Here is a 7,881-nt window from a genome sequence, read left to right as displayed (position 1 = left end):
GAGAAATTTTGTTAACATTTCATGGTTTGAGCAATCATCAACATTGAACGCTCCTTCTGGTAAAAGAGGAACAACATGTATTTTTTCCATTTCTCCCTATGGAAACAGAGAAATGACACTTATCAGCAGTAAGGGTATATGAAAGTACCTAAAATGCAGCCTTGGATGTTTTATCTGAAATGAGTGATGTAAAGAAATAAGATGGTTGACATTTATTAAAGTTAGCTCTGACTGTAACCATACATAGAAATACCCTATGTATTTTATTTAGTAAGTACACACACATACATAGGTCTTATTATGTGCCAAGTCCAGCTCTAAGTGTTTTACAAATACTAACCCATTTAGGAAATTCATTAGTCATTGGTGCTCTTTGCCAAATATTCTGGGCTCGGTAAGATTGCACTCCCTGATGTCTTTCTGATATAACCAAGTGACCAGTTTTGGCTAGTGAGTTGTAAGTAGAAAGGATATGTGTCACGTTTAGGCCTACCAACTACTTACCAATATGATACCCTCCAGCCCTCTCTTAATGGCCATTTACAATGCTCCAGAGAATATCTCTTCCTTCAGCCTGGATATAGGAGTCTGGATGACAAAAACATAGAGCTGTCACCTAGCCAACCCATAAATGAACATGTTCCACGAGCATAAAATGAATCTTTGTTTTTAAGTTAGTAAGATTTGGAGGATTTGTTATCAGAGCAATACCTTTCCCTAGCCTAATACCAACTGTTATGACTAGGTACTATTATTCCTATTTACAGACAAAACTGAGCCACAGAGAGGTTAAGTAACTTAAACAAGCCAGAAGTAGGAAGCAGCAGAGCCAGAATTCAAACTCAGTTAGGCTGGCTGCAGAGCCTATACTCCAACTGATAGGCTATGCTGCCTCCATAGACTGTCATTTATAAAGGATAATTTCTGTTCTTTCTGATTTTTGGAATTCCAGACTTTGTTACTGTAGGTCTTCCAAAATTCTCCATTAGCTACCCATTATTAGTGCAGGCCCTCCAATAAGTTTAACTTTTTTTTTTTTTAAATAGCCAAAGTCATTTTGGTGCTTATAAGCCAGAACCTGGAAAGAAATATATGTGCGTGTTTATCTTTTTTTTTTTAAGATTTTATTTATTTATTTGACAGAGAGAGAGATAGTGAGAGAGGAAACACAAGCAGGAGGAGTGGGAGAGGGAGAAGCAGGCTTCCTGCCGAGCAGGGACCCCGATGAGGGGCTCGATCCCAGGACCCCGGGATCATGACCTGAGCCAAAGGCAGATGCTTAATGACTGAGCCACCCAGGCACCTCTGTGTGTGTTTATCTTAAAAGCAACAGGGATTTACTGAAGGAGTTTAAGCAAAGGAATTTCATGACCCAATTGTATTTAAAATAAGCCAGATGACATTTATATATATGTCACAATTAATTAAATGTATATTAAAACAAATTGATTAAAAATAACAATGTTGATAGGATATCTCAAAGTTCCCAACAAATTGAGTCATAAATCTCAGAGAATTTTAAATAATTGGAAAACATAATATAGTAATATTCTCATTGTAATGCTAACCTCAAATCCCAACTCAGACACAGTATACTCTTTCCAGTCCTTAGAAATGGTTTCTATAAAGGTATGACTAAGGAAATATATTCTGAAAGTCCCACAGAGCTACTTTTCTATTCACTATTGATTTTAAAGTGTTTTCAAAACTTCTGGTTAAACATTTGGAATTCTGTTTTAAAGGTAACAAAAGAAGCTCTGAAAAACTAAGGCTGGATTTAACATTTAATAAAACTGCCAATTGCTTTTCAATTTGGTAGCTGAAAAAATATTTAGACAGTAAATTGAAAGTTTTTATGCCTATCATTGAAAAGTGGTGTTTATTTCCAGAATGTCTAAGGTAGAAATATGTAATCAGGTGGAGGTCTAAGAAAATTTTTGTTTACAGTGGCTCATATTCAATACCTATCTCCTAGAAGTGAGACAATACATGTTGCCAACTTTTGTCTTTCATTGTTTCCATAATTGCCAGACTCTTTAAGTCATATTTAAAAAAAACTGAAAATAATCAAAGCAAAATCACAATTTCACCCATTACACTTGAAAACTGCAAAGAACGTTCTCTATTGTCTATATTGTGCCCTTCCTAAAGAATAAAGGTCTAGATCTTACCACATAAAACCAACAATAATTTTTAGTTTTTAGGGTTCCTAAGATAAGACTAATAAATACAAAGAACATAAATTTCATTTAGGCCATATAAAAGAGAAGCTATGCTTATAAAGCTCTTTTTTCTCTTTTTTATAGAAGAGTTGGATTTATCCATGTGTGCATGTTTATTTTGATTTGCTATTATGGGTTTTTTTTTTTACAATTATTCCAGTTGCAATGACTTCTATGTGAATAGAGAGTCTTAATAAATTTAGGGCCATTATTCCTACAAGTTTTGCCAGAGATCAACGCGTTCTTTTCATAAAATTACATTTGCATATTTGCACTTAGGAAGAATTAATTAACATATGCAAATCCTATGGCTTTTTTTTTTTCTTTTTGGTAGATCTTGCTGCATGACCCTATTGACTTATTCTACTTAGAGTGAGGTTTGTCCATTTGTTTAAGGTCTAATAAGATTGCTAAGCAAGGACCTATGCTTAGCAAGTACTGTTAGGAATAAAAACCAGGGATGCAGTGAATAAATTTTTGTCATTAACGTTGCCTAGTCATGGTATAAATTTTTATCATAAGCTTTCTCCAGTGATAAAGAAGAATGTTCAAGAATTTGCCTGCTGAGGTAAAACTGTAGGCTAGAGATGACCTTCTTTTGTCCCAGCATGAGCAGGCCCGGCAGTTTATATGCCCAGGACCACTGAGAATTTGAAAACATCAACTATTAGAAAGGGGACGTAAAGCAGTCATGAGACAGTATGGTCCGGTTATTACTTTTAGTAGAATATTAATGGGCATGACCTGACTCAGAAAGCAGAGTCCTCTGAAGTCTGGAGACCCTAAAACAATGAATTGACAGTGTCTATTTAGAATCCAGTACAAAACACCTAAAATAGGAACTAAGACGATTTTACTATTTGTATACTATATTTCTCCAATAGTGAATATAAAGAAACAGAGCTTTGATGTTTGTGCTGGGAATTTGACCATTATTAATCTCCTCATCTGTCTAAATACTTACTATGTGATTATTACATGGACAAGAATGTAACAATGAAAGGAATAAGCATTAATTCCAAATTAAGGTTATCACTAAAGTCTGTCAATTGCACATTTTCTTAGTTCCTTAAATGAGGAAAGAATGGTCCTTATAATTACATTATTTATTTACCTGAAAGGAACAGGAAGAGCTAAACATATGGTTTAGAATCACAATTAGATGGTTCCTTGCAGTGAGCTCAGTAATCCATGATAATTTGATACAAACTGACATTTGGGTAAAACTGTGACAAAGATAAAAGCCAATTTTCTTTGGGAAATAAGTGAATAATCTCCTACAATCCGGAAACTGGGGAAAAAATGGAAGTACGGGCTAAAATTTAGATTTGTAGCTGAATATAAGCTCGCAAGTGTTATAGCACTTTCCTTTCTCCAGATTTTCAGCAGGGCTATAATTCACAGTAGCCCCTTAGATCCCTTTCTTTTTGCCTTACGCACTTGTTTATTTTTCTTGAAAATGTCCCCAGTGACTGCAGACATTTTTCTTAACAGGTGATTTTTCAATGAAATGTCATTTTGGCTTTGTGAGTATCCTTAGTGGCATGTACCAAATGACTCATTTCATTTGTGACCAGAGCCAAATTCAAATTTAATTTTCCAGAGGGGACAAGTTAATGTATAACCTGGTGTGCCACCTGGCATCCTAAATTAAATTTCCTAAACTGTTTTTACTGAGAACAGAATCAGGTATAGGTTTTGTAAAGGCATTTTCAACTGTCAGCTGTGCCTTCAGTCACTTCTATAGTTATATAATTAATCCATTTGTTATAATCAATAAATAATAAATACCCAGGATTCTAAATTTTGAAAATGACAACTGGATCATTTAGTTCTGTGGAACTACAATGGCATATACTCTAAACATTAGTGAAATATGAAAACCTCTCACCTGAACTGCCATTATAAATCATATACTAGATATTGTGCCTCATGAATCCTGTCATAGAGTAAAATGTTCATTAGAGTCAAACCCAAACCAGTTTAATTCCAAAGCTCATATTCTTTCTACCACATAATGATAGAGTTATAGGTGTTTTGTTGCATTTTATGAAAAGGGTGAACATTATGAAGTTAAACATAGAAAAAAGAGTTTTCAGACTACTTCAAAATGGTGTCTAGATACAAAGCCCTAATAACTTATACATTTAAAAAAAAACCAAACCTCAGGCTGTGTATATCCAGAGTTCTGAGTTATTATTAAGGCCACTTACTATACTGAGTAGACTGTCATGTTACTAAAACATTATAACACAATATGTGTCCTATAACTCATCAATTTACATTCTAGAAGCAATTTGCTCATTCATGTCCAAATACTCAAGATTGCTCTATATGTTTGGCTAAACCCAAATAAGCCATTTTAAATAGTAAACAAAACATTTTACGCTGCTTTGTTTTTTAAAAAATAAATAAGATATAAATTCATGAATGAAATTATATTTTCTTCTTTATTATTTCAGAAACAGTTACTCCCTTTCTTATTCTTAATCAGAAGTTAAGACTACGGATACTGAATCAGAGCAAATCTCAGGTCCACCACTTCTTAAGCTGGACAACTTTGGGAAGTAGTATGACCTCTCTGGGTTCTATCTAGACAGTGGGGATGACAATGATAATAATAACAAGAAGTATAACACTAACCTCTTTTAGTAATTATGAGAATCAAACAATTTTATTTCTGTAAAGAACTTTAGGCTCTCTGCTCCTCCCCAAATAACAGACAGCTGCATCTTCTGGTGTAGTGCCAGAGACACATGGTATAGGTCAGAGTAAATGGATTTGGCCATATTGGGCACCTGGTCACCAGGGCTGCTTTTATCTCTGGCAAAGTGTATATTGTCATTAATGACCCCTTCATTGACCTCAACTAGATGCTCTACATGTTCCAGTATGATTCCTCCCATAGCAAATTCAACAGCACAGTCAACAGCACAGTCAAGGCTGAGAATAGGAAATTGGTCATCAAGGGAAAGCCCATCTCCATCTTCCAGGAGCAAGAATCCCACCAACATCAAATGGTGTGATGTTAGTGTTGAGTATGTTGTAGAGTCCCCTGGGGTCTTAGCACCATGAAGAAGGCTGGGGCTCACTTGAAGCGTGGGGCCAAGAGGGTCATCATCTCTGCTCTTTCTGTTGATGCCATGTTAGTGATGGGCGTGAACTATAAGAGGTATGACAACTCCCTCAAGGTTGTCAGCAATGACTTCTGCATCACCAACTGCTTGGCCCCTCTGGCCAAGGTCATCCATGACAACTTCGGCATTGTGGAGGGACTCATGACCACAGTCCAGGCCATCACTGCCACCCAGAAGACCATGGATGGCCCCTCTGGGAAGCTGTGGAGTGGTGGCCAAGGGGCTGCCCAGGACATCATCCCTGCACTGCCAAGGCTGTAGGCAAAGTCATCCCTGAGCTGAATGGGAAGCTCACTGGAGTGGCCTTCCATGTCCCCACCCCCAGTGTGTCAGTTGTGGATCTGACCTGCTGCCTGGAGAAAGCTGCCAAATATGATGACATCAAGAAGGTAGTGAAGGAGGCATTGGAGGACCCCCTCAAAGGCATCCTGGGCTACACTGAGGACCAGGTTGTCTCCTGTGACTTTCACAGTCACACCCATTCTTTTATCTTCAATGCTGGGGCTGGCATTGCTCTCAATGACCACTTTGTCAAGCTTATTTCTTGGTATGGCAACGAATTTGGTCCATATGACCTCCAAGGAGTAAGAGGCCCTGGACCATCAGCCCCAGCAAAAGCAGGAGGAAGAGAGAGGCCCTCAGCTTCGGGGGAGTCCTTGCCCCAACTCATCCCCTAACACACTGAGAATCTCCTGACCTCTACAGTTTCCATCCCAGACCCCCTGAAGAAGGGGAGGGGCTTGGGGAGCCCTAGCTTGTCATGTGTCATCAATAAAGTATACTGAACGCCCCCCCCAAAAAAAACTTCAAACAATACTTAAACGTAATGAGTGCTCAAAGAACATCATGTACTACTATTAGTAAAGTCTTCATATTTATAGTGCCTTAGCATGATCACTGATCTATCTGTAATACTCTGTTCCCACTCACTACTATATTTTTTTCCTTTTCTTCCTTTTTGCCTCAATTCTTGTGACAATAGTTGGTAAATAATAATTGCAAAATATTTAGAAATAAAATGTGTGATGTCTTTCCATCTAAGCACATGTGCTATAAATATTTTGGAATGTTTTTTCTCAGTCCCCACCAGGTATACACATATACACTGTTATCATGTTATACATACAATTCTAAGTCTTGCTTTATTCACATAATGTTAAAAAAATTTAAAAATCTCTTCATTACAAAAATGGCTTAAACTATAAATGTATAATAGGATTTAATGGTTCAAGCTATGAATTTACATTACACTAGGTTATTCAACAATCAGTTGATTTACCTCTCTTTTTCTTTTTCTTCTTTTTTAAATCGTGATAGCTAGTGCTATGATTCATTCACTCACCAAGGTTAGAATCTTTTCTGGCTAGATGATAAAGTAGGAAACAAAAAGGACAAAAAGCCCTGCCTTCGTGGAACTAATGTTCTAACTGAGGAAAGAGCAATACACAGATGACCTCTCTATACATATAAAGGAATGGCATGTGCTATAAAGAACATTAAGGTAAGATATGGGTATACATGGTAATGGGGAGTCTCTCTTATAGAAAAGCTGAATTTGGAAAGCCTCTCTGAGGAAAAGATACTTGAGCATTAATGGTTAAGTTATAAAAATTCTGGTGTGTAAAACTTCTTACTGCAAATCTTTTTGAGCATTTCTATTTTATATGTGGATGAAAATCAATAAATGTAAGAAATGTACATAATTTCATGTCATATCCTAAAGTCACTCCCCAGCAAGCACTTAGCATAAAAAAATCTAACATTATACCTCATTAACAATAGCAATATAAACATACTCAACTCAGTGGTTCCCATATGAGAGGTTCAAAATATGGCTCAGAGTTCCATGAGTACTCAGGCCAATTTCCTTACCTGGTAGGTTAGAGGTCATAGATCTGAAAACCAACTTTGGTTTCATATTTGCCAGCAAAATCCTCACCTGTCTATAAAAGAAAATGTAATCAACATCCATGAATATGATTTGAACAGGTTAATCTCTTTGGGTTCAAGTTTATTGGCAGCAGCATACCTACTTATCTTTATACTTAGAAAACAATCCAAAATCTCCTGTGGAATCCCAGTAGGCAGAAACCTGCTATATTCAGCAATATGTAACATGCAAAAGGTTTCTGACAATGCATATTGGAGATTGCCTTTGCTTAGAACTTTATATAATCACTTACAGTCAGCCTTCCTGGAGAAGTTCCCACATTCAGCACTATAGTCCTTTGATCATAATGCAATAGGACAAATGTCAGGAAATACATTCCCATAAAGTGAAATAAATCTTGTTCTTTAACCCAGAAATGACTATAAACATTACCTTCATGGAAATTTCTCTCATATGCATATTTTCAGCTTCTGCAAGGAGAACATTGAATGACAATTAAGTAGTGGTGTTTTAATTGAGGACAAGATTAAACCTTACTTACCAGATTCTCACATAGTACAAGCTGATCATTTTGGTCTGTATGCCATAGTCAAGACATGACACATTGACCTCAAAGCATTAGAGAATTGTT

General features: G+C 36.5%; 1 pseudogene; it reads left to right on the top strand.

Annotated features, from left to right (window-relative positions):
• Positions 1-4,978: 4,978 nt before the first annotated feature.
• LOC112831085 (glyceraldehyde-3-phosphate dehydrogenase-like) lies at positions 4,979-6,036 on the top strand (annotated as a pseudogene).
• Positions 6,037-7,881: the final 1,845 nt, after the last annotated feature.

Source organism: Callorhinus ursinus, unplaced genomic scaffold (genome assembly GCF_003265705.2).
Source record: "Callorhinus ursinus isolate GAN/ISIS: 27379988/994484 unplaced genomic scaffold, GSC_fseal_2.0 scaffold14, whole genome shotgun sequence".
Classification (NCBI taxonomy): Eukaryota; Metazoa; Chordata; class Mammalia; order Carnivora; family Otariidae; genus Callorhinus; species Callorhinus ursinus.
Note: the sequence above shows the minus strand (reverse complement) of the source record. Positions and strands in the feature narration are given on the sequence as shown.